The sequence below is a fragment of the Magallana gigas genome, chromosome 2 (genome assembly GCF_963853765.1).
Source record: "Magallana gigas chromosome 2, xbMagGiga1.1, whole genome shotgun sequence".
Classification (NCBI taxonomy): domain Eukaryota; kingdom Metazoa; phylum Mollusca; class Bivalvia; order Ostreida; family Ostreidae; genus Magallana; species Magallana gigas.
In genome coordinates, this window is record NC_088854.1 from 50,381,155 (window position 1) to 50,394,870 (window position 13,716).

Genomic DNA, 13,716 nt, shown 5'->3' on the forward strand with positions numbered 1-13,716 from the left:
AAAACTATTCAACCGAATTGCACAAAATTTTCAGGACTGATAAAGCATGATCGGTGCTACATATTATTAAATTTTCAAATGATGACGTCACTTCCGGTTTCAGATATTGACGATTTTGTAAATTTTTAAGGGTCATTTTGTCCACGCATCTCCTCCAAAACTAATCAAGATAGAAGCCTGAAATTTTCAGGGATTGTAGATGAATGCCTGTAGATGTACCCCCATGCTTCCAATTATGAAAATTGCTCAAGGCCTCGAAGCTCGCCTGAACCTGAAAATTAGCACCAAATTTTTTCACGAAATTTTCGCACATTTTCTGTAATATCTTTTGATGTATAAATATTTTGTTAAAACATGTAACGCAAAAATTGTTTAATTTTGCAAGACCATTAATTTGATATCAAGAAAAAGGGGCTGGTCCCTCAAATTAGGGGCCAAGATGGCTCTAAAGTCTTCTTACAATAACTCTTTACTGAACAATATTTTGTCATTAATTATAGAAGCAAAAATGTTCAATGTACAGCTGTTTATCTATTCAGTACAATACCTTAGTCATATGTTACGTAATTAGGGGTTTCAAGGGGCCAGAAGTTGAAAAATTTGATCATTAATATCAGAAATAGGAGAAATATTTTGAATAGCACTGTAGAACAAAAGTTGTTTATAATAATGTTCTTAACAATACGAAAACTAAAATTTTGTTGTTGTTGGCCCCGGTAAGGAGTTTAAGGGTCGGCCCCTAAAACACATTTATACAGATATCTTGAGAAAGATTAAAAATTCCTAAACACTTGTTGAACAAAATATGTTTATATTTGCAAGACCTTTAATTTGATATCGAGAAAAAGGGGCTGGTCCCTCATATCAGGGGCCAAGGGGGCTCTAAAAAATTTTTATAATAACACTTTACTGAAAAATATTTTGTTATTATTTATAGAAGCAAAAATGTTCATTTTAGAGCTGTTTATCTATACAGTACCATACCTAAGTCATATGTTACGTAATTAGGGGTTTCAAGGGGCCAGAAGTTGAAAAATTAGATCATTAATATCTGAAAAAGGAGAAATATTTTGAAAAGCAATGTAGAACAAAAGTTGTTCAAAATAATGTTCTTAACAAAATGATACCAAAAATGTTGTTGTTAGTGGCCCCGATAAGGGGTTAAAGGGTCGGCCCCTAAAACACAGTTGTTTAGATATCTCGATAACGTTTTACCGTTTGTGAACACTTGTAGAACAAAATATGTTTAAATTAGCGAGACCTTTTATTTGATATCAAGAAAAAGGGGCTGACCCCTCAAATTAGGGGCCAGAAGGGCTATTAAGTCTTTTTATAATAACTCTTTTCTCACCAATAATTTGATATTAATCATAAAGCAACAAAGAAGTTTTTTATGCTTAATTTTAAACTGAAATCCGTTTTACAATCGGACGATGCATTACAATAATATTGGGATTTAAAAATTTAGTTTTCCGGAATTTCTGATTCCACGTTTTTGGTTAAGAAAATAGCGTTATGTTCAAAGTAAAATTAACTCGTACCAAAAATAATTGTTAAGTCGTACTTGAACACATTCGGATTTTTTTGTTAAGTCGTTCTTGAAATCAGAAAGGATTTTGTTAATTCGTGCTTAAAATCTTTCGGATTTTGTTATAGGAATAGGAATAATTTGATTTTTTCATTTTTTATTATCGTTACTCTTGTTATTGGTTTAAGAGCTCTGCTTCTTACAGGAACTTCCAGCTTTACTTCCTACATTAACGGAAGACCCACTCGTTGCTTTGCAACGAGCTTTGCTCTAGTTATTAAGGTCTTCCGTTTCCAGCGGAAGACCTTATTGTTTTCGTACTGTTTCTTATTAAGGTCTTCCGTTTCCAGCGGAAGACCTTATTGTTTTCGTACTGTTTCTTATTATTATTATTTTTTTTTTCCAAATTTTGTGCACGCGATTTCTCGAAATCTATTCGACCGATCTCAACCATTTTTTCACAGATGGTTGGGCGTGATCTAAACTTCATACATTTTTCTTAATTTTTTCGTAGTCACTTCCGGTACCGAATTGTCGGCCATTTTGTAATTTTTGACGACCCATTTTGTGCAGCTATAAACTCGGAAACCATAAGAGATATGAATATGAAATTTTCAGGATAGGTAGACTATAGTTTGAAGTTGTGCAGCATGTAGTTGTTTAATGCCTGTTGCGACATTTCTTGGAGCTCGCCTGGGCACGAAAATTGGGCACGAATTTTCAGTCAAAATTTTCACACGTTTTGATTTATATCTTTTTATCAGTTGATATTTTGTTAAGACATATATAACAAAAGTGGTAGAGAATCAAAAGTTCTTTCCAACAAAATCAATAAAAAGGGGCTGGCCCCTTTATTTAGGGGCAAAGGCACTCTTAAACTCTATTACAAATAACTTAAAAACGATAAAGATTTTGTAATGCAATATAGAAGCAAAGTTGTTGATCGTACCAATATCTATTAGAAAAAATTATTGCCACGCCCATTTATTACGTAATTAGGGATTTTTAGGGGCCAAAGTACTTAAACTTTGACGCAATATAACTAGAGAAGTAGACATTTTTTGTTAGACATGATAGAAGAAAAAATGTTTGAATTTATGATTTAAATCGATTCCACTTATCAAAACACGAATTCCTGTCCCCATTAAGGATCAAGAGGGCTGGCCCCTAAAATATTCATACATTTGTATCTCAAAAATGATCAACAATTTTAGATGGGTGTAAGAACAAAAATTGTTAGTATTTTTAAGACCTTTTCAAAGAAATCAAGAAAAAGGGGCTTGCCCCCTTTTTTTGGGGGGGGGGGGGCAAGAAACTCGTAAAGTCTATTACAAATTACATAAAAACGATTAAGATTTCGTAATGCATTATAAAAGCAAAGTTGTTAATTGTAGCAATATCTATCTGGAAAACTCATTGCAACACCCATTTATTACGTAATTAGGGATTTGTATACATTATCTGAAAGTGTGTGTGTGTGTGTGTGTGTGTGTGTGGGGGGGGGGGGGGTAATTCTAAAATGATATCGATTATTCATGGTATGATTAAAAACAGAAATTGCAAGGAAGACCTACTCGTTACTCGTAACGAGATCGTATCTAGTTATTAAGGTCTTCCGTTTCCAACGGAAGACCTTATTGTTTTCGTACTGTTTCTTATTATTATTTATTATTATTATTATTTTTTTCCAAATTTTGTGCACGCGATTTCTCCGAATCTATTCGACCGATCTCAACCATTTTTTCACAGATGTTAGGGCGTGATCTAAACTTAATACATTTTTCTTAATTTTTTCGTAGTCACTTCCGGTACCGAATTGTCGGCCATTTTGTAATTTTTGACGACCCATTTTGTGCAGCTATAAACTCGGAAACCATAAGAAATATGAATATCAAATTTTCATGAAAAGTTAGACGATAGTTTGCAGTTGTGCAGCATGTAGTTGTTTAATGCCTGTTGCGCCATTTCTTGGAGCTCGCCTGGGCACGAAAATTGGGTACGAATTTTAATTCAAAATTTTCACACGTTTTGATTTATATCTTTTTATCAGTTGATATTTTGTTAAGACATATATCACAAAAGAGGTAGAGAATCAAAAGTTCTTTCCAACAAAATCAAGAAAAAGGGGCTGGCCCCTTTATTTAGGGGCCAAAACACTCGTAAACTCTATTACAAATAACTTAAAAACGATAAAGATTTTGTAATGTATTATATGAGCAAAGTTGTTGATCGTACCAATATCTATTAGAAAAAAATTATTGCCACGCCCATTTATTACGTAATTAGGGATTTTTAGGGGCCAAAATACTTAAACTTTGACGCAATATAACTAGAGAAGTAGAAATATTTTGTCAGACATTATAGAAGAAAAAATGTTTGAATTATTGATTTAAATCGATTCCATTTATCAAAACACGAATTTCTGTCCCCATTAAGGATCTAGAGGGCTGGCCCCTAAAATATTCAAACATTTGTATCTCAAAAATGATCAACAATTTTAAATAGGTGTAAGAACAAAACTTGTCAGTATTCTTAAGACGTTTTCAAAGGAATCAAGAAAAAGGGGCTGGCCCCTTTAATCAGGGGCCAGGGAACTCTTAAACTCTATTACAAATAACTTCAAAACGATAAAGATTTTGTAATGCTTTATAGAAGCAAAGTTGTTGATCGTACAAATATCTATTAGAAAAAATTATTACCATGCCCATTTATTACGTAATTAGGGATTTTTAGGGGCCAAAGTACTTAAACTTTGACGCAATATAACTAGAGAAGTAGAAATATTTTGTTAGACATCATAAAAAAAAAATGTTTGAATTAATGATTTAAATCGATTCCATTTATCAAAACACGAATTTCTGTCCCCATTAAGGATCTAGAGGGCTGGCCCCTAAAATATTCAAACATTTGTATCTCAAAAATGATCAACAATTTTAAATAGGTGTAAGAACAAAACTTGTCAGTATTCTTAAGACGTTTTCAAAGAAATCAAGAAAAAGGGGCTGGCCCCTTAAATTAGGGGCCAGGGCACTCTTAAACTCTATTACAAATACCTTAAAAACGATAAAGATTTTGTAATGCATTATAGAAGCAAAGTTGTTAATCGTACCAATATCTATTAGAAAAAAAATTGCCACGCCCATTTATTACGTAATTAGGGATTTTTAAGGGCCAAAGAACTTAAACTTTGACGCAATATAACTAGAGAAGTATACATATTTTGTTAGACATCATAGAAGAGAAAATGTTTGAATTAATTATTTAAATCGATTCCACATATCAAAACACGAATTTCTGTCCCCATTAAGGATCTAGAGGGCAGGCCTCTAAAATATTCATACATTTGTATCTCAAAAATGATCAACAATTTTAGATGGGTGTAAGAACAAAAATTGTTAGTATTCTTAAGACCTTTTCAAAGAAATCAAGAAAAAGGGGCTGGCCCCCTTTTTTTTGGGGGGGGGGCAAGAAACTCGTAAAGTCTATTACAAATTACATAAAAACGATTAAGATTTCGTAATGCATTATAAAAGCAAAGTTGTTGATTGTAGCAATATCTATCTGGAAAACTCATTGCCACACCCATTTATTACGTAATAATGGATTTGTATATATTATCTGAAAGTGTGGGGGGGGGGGGATAATTCTGAAATTGTATCGATTATTCATGGTATGATTTAAAACAGAAATCGCAAGGAAGACCTACTCGTTACTCGTAACGAGATCGTATCTAGTTATTATTATTTTTTTTTTCCAAATTTTGTGCACGAGATTTCTCGAAATCTATTCGACCGATCTCAACCATTTTTTCACAGATTGTTGGGCGTGATCTAAACTTCATACATTTTTCTTAATTTTTTCGTAGTCACTTCCGGTACCGAATTGTTGGCCATTTTGTAATTTTTGACGACCCATTTTGTGCAGCTATAAACTCGGAAACCATAAGAGATTTGAATATGAAATTTTCAGGATAGGTAGACTATAGTTTGAAGTTGTGCAGCATGTAGTTGTTTAATGCCTGTTGCGCCATTTCTTGGAGCTCGCCTGGGCACGAAAATTGGGCACGAATTTTCATTCAAATTTTTCACACGTTTTGATTTATATCTTTTTATCAGTTGATATTTTGTTTAGACATATATAACAAAAGTGGTAGAGAATCAAAAGTTCTTTCCAACAAAATCAATAAAAAGGGGCTGGCCCCTTTATTAAGGGGCCAAGGCACTCTTAAACTCTATTACAAATAACTTAAAAACGATAAAGATTTTGTAATGCAATATAGAAGCAAAGTTGTTGATCGTACCAATATCTATTAGAAAAAATTATTGCCACGCCCATTTATTACGTAATAAGGGATTTTTAGGGGCCAAAGTACTTAAACTTTGACGCAATATAACTAGAGAAGTAGACATTTTTTGTTAGACATGATAGAAGAGAAAATGTTTAAATTTATGATATAAATCGATTCCACTTATCAAAACACGAATTCCTGTCCCCATTAAGGATCTAGAGGGCTGGCCCCTAAAATATTCATACATTTGTATCTCAAAAATGATCAACAATTTTAGATGGGTGTAAGAACAAAAATTGTTAGTATTCTTAAGACCTTTTCAAAGAAATCAAGAAAAAGGGGCTGGCCCCCTTTTTTGGGGGGGGGGGCAAGAAACTCGTAAAGTATATTACAAATTACATAAAAACGATTAAGATTTCGTAATGCATTATAAAAGCAAAGTTGTTAATTGTAGCAATATCTATCTGGAAAACTCATTGCAACACCCATTTATTACGTAATTAGGGATTTGTATACATTATCTGAAAGTGTGTGTGTGTGTGTGCGGGGGGGGGGGGGGTAATTCTAAAATTATATCGATTATTCATGGTATGATTAAAAACAGAAATCGCAAGGAAGACCTACTCGTTACTCGTAACGAGATCGTATCTAGTTTTTCTTCTTCTTTTTCTTCTAGACGTTTCTTTAAACTGTAATATCTCGCTTGTTTGTCGTTAGATTTTATTCAAATTTTCAGGGTTTATTGGAAATGACAATAGCTTACTATAGCACAAAAGATTGTGAAATCGCTACTTCCGGTTTTGAGTTATTCCCCTTTGAATATTTTTTTAGTGGGCCTCGTGTACCTGCAAAGGCTCCGAGTTGATCCGTAGCAAGTAGTTTTAATTTACAAATCTTTAATGTAGACATCTTGAACGTTGTCCTCCTAGTTTTACATGTTTGATTAACCCACGTTTACTTCTTAAAAAATTAGATCGAAATTTATGTTTCAAAAAATGTTAAATTTTGCTTATATCTTTGCTCAATAACTTTTTAATTGTAATTTTTTTCTAGTCACATATAGAACAAAAGTTGTGCAGAATATTAAGAGCTTTCATTTGATACCATAAAAAAGGGGCTAGCCCCTAAAATGAGGGGTCTAGATCCCTTAAAAGTATTTGCCTCATAACTCTAAAACGGTAAATTTTTCGATATGGGCGTCGCTGCAAAAAATGTTGTTTGTGACTTTATTGATCTCATAAAACTGTTTTTGTGTTCGGATATTGCATAATATGAGGGTAAAAAGTAATACGTGTTGACCAGTACCCGCGGCAATTTGGCCAAGTTAACGAAACTCTCCCTCGCCCGCGGCCGAGAAAATCGGTAACCATGGTCGCGGCTGGGCTACCTAGCTAGCGGTCAGCGGTTATTTAATACACGAGAGTTGCGTCTCTCAAATATGAGTTTATTTAGCCGCAAACTCAAGAATTGTTTTAGTTTTGATTACACATAAAAGCTTATGGACTAAACGATTAGGTGTCATTTCAGAAATCGTTCAGTTAATTAATAAAAGCTATGTCATTTTCAATCTAAAGCAATATCAGACATAGATCAATTGTGGGTTTCAAGTTTAGAATAAAGAACTTCTATTTGATAGAATATGGTCATTATACTGCAAATTTTCAAATCTTCCTGGGTTCTGAGCTGTGCGTGTCTGTGCGTTGTAACTTTACGTAAACTATCCTTCATCCACGGTCGAGGAGATCAGCCACGGCTGCACTACCTAGCGGTTAGCGGTTATCTAATACACAAGTTTCGCACACCGCGACGCACACTTAGATGAATATGAACGTGTTAGAGTTTATATAGCCGTAAATACAATAACTGTTTTAAATTTATGTTATAAAAGTTTGTCCATCCAGTATTTATCTTATTAAAAATTTGAGTGTAAGTGAATATTAATGAACGATATTACTCCAAATCGGAAACATCGTCAGACATAAATTAATGGTTGGTTTGTATATCTAAAAAAATTTAACCCCCCCCCCCCCCCCACAAATATTAAATGATGATCATCCCTCGCACATGGCCGAGGAGATCCAGCGCGAGTGCACAAGTGATCCGCGGTCGGCTCGTGTTCTTCTATACGTACCTTATCACGCGTTCATGTTTCATATTTTGTACGGACAGAACTATATTTTATTGTGTTTTCAACTATTATATAGGTTTAAGATGAAAAGATAAATTTATTTTACTTGTACAGTTGATTAAGCATTGATTTAATTATACGATAGCGTACAAGGTAGTTTAAAAATCAAATCAAATTATAATCAAAGTTCCATGTTACATGTTTGCGGTAGGTGCTAGCACGATAAAATAATGTCCTGAATTGTCCAGAATTGAGGCATTTGATGATTATTTTAAGAATATTCACATGAGTTTTAAACAACTTAAGATTGGGTTCTATCGGTCACATATTAATCGCTCTGTAGTCTTTTCTACATGGTTGCTCGTTTCAGTGTGGAAGCGAACTCATTGCTGCGTCCCCCCTCCTCCCGCCCCGCTGACAAGTGCTCGCGCTGGATTTTTTTTTAAATTGCCGAAAAGATCCCCAGAACTGTCGAAAATCATTTTTGGTGACTTTTTCTTATGTGTAACATTTTCTCCTCAACGTGTTTCATTTTCCCACCCGTTTGTTAATTCGGTCAGTCTGTGTTAATTCAATCCCCACGTGCGACCGAAGATTCTCAGAACATATGTAATTGAGTAACAGTTGGAAGGGTGCTTTTATAAACAAAAAGACTATTATTCGAAGTCAATCATCTTCACATTGAAGATGTAAAATCGTAACCTGAGAATGTGGCTAATAAATTAACCTGTTAAACACGCTAAACTTCTATAGTTATGAACAGAATAATTCATCATGTATTATAATCAAAAGTTTGAAGTCAAAGGAAATTTTGTTCTTGGGAAGTACGACTACATTATGCAATGCAGTCGATCGCCATAGAAATCATCAAAGTACTGCAAGTGTCGACAGATTTCTTATTTCTTTTAAAGACCATGATAATTCACTTGACTTGCAGACTATAATATAGCGACATATCTGCCTCCCAGATATATATGCGCTTCTCAAAGTTACACTTAAGTGAGATAGATGTGAGTTATTGGGGATTTTATTTATTGCTAATTGTATGAAAATTGATTTTAAAAAAACAACTTTTAATTGAAGTTGTGTATTATGAGGTTGTAATGCAACTTAACTTACTTACAAGGTTAGCTACAGCCAGTGGAATACTAATTTTAGCTGAACAATGAATACCCAATATATTAAAATACAAGATAAATAGTTTCCAGAACTATAATACTATGCATGTGTATATGAAAGTTGCACCCTAATTTGTATGGCTGAAGGTGGGGAGGTAAAGGTGTATCGATGTACATACAATGTATGACTGCATATACAGATTCCGGACCGCGGGTACAGACGATACCCATGATAGTCCTTTAATACATCAATGCGCAGTTTGATCTAGAAACTGACCAGTTTCATAACTTCTTCGAATTTCTCTTACACGGACTGTCTAATTCCTTCCCAGAATTCCAATTTACGCAAGCGCAATTGAAGTTTTTTTTTCAATTTATTTAGTCAACCCACTGACATAAAAATAAAGATTTTGCATATTATTACATTGTCGAGAAAAGTAATATTCATTTCTGTTAATAAGGTTATTTAATTCACGTTACATAGCGGTGTCTCTATGAAACAGCACCATCTGGTGTAAAATTTAGATGCTCGCTTTTGCATAAATTCTCCCGCTGATCTTTTTCTTTAGCTGATTATATATTATTTTGAATGTCCAAGTCTACTCGTATCATTAAATAATATCGGACGACACACATTTCCCTGTAGAAAAGTTCAGGGAAGCCATCAATCTTGACTAATTACTAAATTTTGTCAGCACGTAATAATTCTACAACTTGCACATAGTCTTCAAAAATTTAGAAAGATTTAAATAAAGAAGTTATCCAATAGAAAAGGTTACGTGTTTTGTAGGCAGGTTCGGTTTAAAAAAATACAATTCCTGATATGAATCATGAGTACATACTGTTTATAACAATGCTTGCTAGCCTTTGAAAATTTAACTCGCCATTAAACATCTCATTTTTTAAAGAACTTTTGAAACGATTACACAAACTGTGTTCGACAAATAGTTTTCCTAAAACATTTTCTTCCTTTCTTTTTCAAAACACGTCTTATATACAGGCTTTCAATCACAACACATTTTTATAACAAAAGCAGAACTGAAAGTTTAGTCATTATAATCGTTTGACACCATATCACACATATTTTCAACCCGCAGCAACAACGGAAGACCTACTCGTGGCTTTGCCACGAGCTCTGCTCTAGTTTTTCTTCTTCTTTTTTTTCTTCCTAGACGCGAACTTTGAGGCTTCATATCGTGCTCATTTCTGAACGGTTTTTGCTCAAATTTTCAGGGCTAATGGACTTTACAAAACACTATCTTCTTCAATTCATAGAAGTTAGAATTCCCTTTCCGTTAACGAGTTATTCCCCTTTTAAATTTTTTTAGGGCCTTTGGTTTCCAGACAAAGGCTCCGAAACTATAAGAGCAGGGAATGGGAATCCAACGAATTTGAATAACAAAGACATTGAAGTTGTATACATCGGTTTTTGTTTTTGGATTACGTTCCTTATTTAGGAAAAGATAGGGGGTCAAAAAACAGGATTCCAAAAAGTGCAAAAATTTAGACATATTTTCCTTTATATCTTTTTAACGAAAAATATTTTGTTAAGACATGTAGAATAAAAGTTGTGCAGAATATCAAGGGCTTTCATTTGACACCAATAAAAAAGGGCTGGCCCCTTAAATTAAGGGCCAATAGCCCCTAAAAGTTTTTGCTTAATAACTCAAAAACGGTTAGGATTTTGATATAGATGTCGCTGGAAAAGTTGTTTGTTAGGATCTCATAAAGGTCGTAACAATATTATTTTGTAAGTGATTTGTGTAGTATGAGTGTAAAAAGCTTAACATGTTGACATGTACCTGTTTTCATTAGACAAGTTAACGAAAGTCTTTGTGCGTACAACTGGCATAAAGTTGCCGCAGAAAGTATGCTGGTTTACACAGGAGGCATTAATTTATAAGAAATTTGTTTTTGTTGGAGTACATGCTTTTTTAAGGAGTTTAAGTCATTGTTGTTAAGTTATTATAGTGCACAATCATTAAAAACGGCAATTGGAAAACAAAACATTCTTTTTCTTTTCTATTTAACCACAAAATATGGAATTAAAAAACTATATGCATTACATTTTATTTATTAACTCCATGTATTTAAAATCTACCTTGAATCAGAGCTGTGTGTGTGTGTACCATTACGTAAGCTCTCCCTCGCCCGCGGCCGAGAAAATCGGTCACCATGCTCGCGGCTGTAGCGGTCAGCGGTTATCTAATACACGAGAGCTGTTGTCTCTCATATACATGTATGAGTTTATTTAGCCGCGAACTCGATAATTGGTTTCGTTTTGATTACACATAATTTTTTTATGGATTAAACGATTGGGTGTCAATTAAGAAATCGTTCGGTTAATTAATAAAAGCAATGTCACTCTCAATCTAAAGCAATAATAGACACAGATCAATTGTGGGTTTTAAGTTTAAAATAAATAACTTTTATTTGATAGAGTATGTTCATTATACTGCAAACTTTTCAAATCTTCCTGGGTTCTGAACTGTGCCTGTCTGTGCGTTGTACATATACCTTTACGTAATATATCCTTCGCCAACGGCCGATGAGATCAGCCACGGCTGCACTACCTAGCTGTTATTAAGCGGGTTTTAATACACAAGATTCTCACACTGCGACGCACACTTACATGCATATGAATGTGCTTGAGTTAATATAGCCGTAAAAACAGGAACTGTTTTAATTTAATCCTATAAAAGTTTGTCCATCTTATATTTATTCAATTGAGCAATTGAGTGTAAATGAATATTAATGAGCGATATTACTCCAAATCGTAAACATCGTACATTTAAGACATAAATTAATGGTTAGTTTGTTTATGTAAAATATTTTAGAAACTGCACAAATAATGTTTTGAATCAACCCCCCCCCCCCACACACACACAAATAGTAAACCTTTAAATGATGATCATCCCTCGCACATGGCTGAGGAGAACCGGCGCCAAGTAATCCGGGGTCGGTTCGTGTTCTTCTACATGTACCTTATCGCGCGTTCATGTTTCATATTTTGCACGGACACAACTATATTTTATTATTTTTTCAACTATTATATTCGTTTAAGATGAAAAGATAAACAGGTAGTTTAAAAATCAAATTATAATCAAAGTTCCATGTAACATGTTTGCAGTAGGTGCTAGCACGATAAAAAATGTCCTGAATTGAGGCATTCGATGATTTTTTTAAAAAAAATTCACATCAATTTTAAACAACTTTAGATTAGATTCTATCGGTCACATATTAATCACCTCTGTAGTTTTTCTACATGGTCGTTCGTTTCTTTGTAGAAGCGAACTCATTGCTGCCCCCTCCCGCCCCGCTGACAGGAGCTCGCGCTGGACTTTTTTAATTGTCAAAACGATATCAAGATCTATCGAAAATCATTTTTGGTGGCTTCTTCTCATGTGTAACATTTTGTTTCATATTCCCACCCGTTTGTTTATTCGGTCAGTCTGTGTAAATTCAATCGCCACATGCGACCGAGAATCTTGTGTCGCTTCAGCGCACACAGCTCGGAACATATATAGCCCCAGGTCTTCAATTGTTATATAATTGAGTAACTGTTGGAATGGTGCTTTTACATAAATAATAAATAATAAAATCATCCAGAAAAAAAGTTACCGTAACTCAATAGTCAATACCAAAAATAAAATCCGTATGATTGCTACACAGGCACTTGTTTCTGAGAAATATTTTTACCCTATAGTATAATAATAACACAAGGTATCTAACTCCGAATGAGGTAAACCACCCCCTCCCGTGTGTTGCAGTCGTTTTCGCTTTTATACGAAATGCAATGCAAAAGTGTTTAGTACCATTTTCTTCTACAATAAATTATCTAAACAACCATATATAGCATGCTTACTTTTGTTGTATTCTAATGTGCATAATCTGCGTCAAAACATGACAGACTTCAATTGAACCGTAGGCACTGACATGATGGTATCGCAGAGAATAAAAATAATAAAATAACGTGATTTAAAAAACATTTTCAGCGTCTAAAATTTGCAAAAAACTAATGATGTTTAAATCAAATAAAATATTGCAAAATAAACGTTTCGTTAATTAAATATGAATTGATGATCAGCTACTGGCTAGCTGCTATTTTTAGCTACTGGTGAATTCCAAGGTTTTCGGAATACCTCGGGAATTTTCATTGCGTTGAAAGAAAAAAGAAGATAATCACCGGATTGTGGATTTTGAAAACATTTCAGGCGGTAGAATTTGAAAACACAGTGAATTTTGCAATGGAGCGTAAAGAAGGATTTTGTTCATGGTATGAATTAAATACAACAATTAACTATGAATTAAATGAATAACTATATAATAGACAGCTTACACATATAAAGAAAAATACAAAAACATTTTTTTTCAATATATAGTTAACGTTACATAGTTTACAATGGGCTGTGTGTATTTTGCAATTTAAAAAATCAGTCACTTGGTTCTGATTTTACTAAAAAAAAAAACCTTTAGCATACAATGCTTATATTTCTGTATAATACCTAAGAGGTTTTTTTAAATCTGAGTGCATGTTTGGCACCCATGTTTTTCCTTCGAGGTTATAAATAACTCGTTCAGTTTTCCTGTGTTATTTTAGAAACAGACTCCTAGCCAATCAGAATCCGAATCACTATTCTCTGCAATACTATCA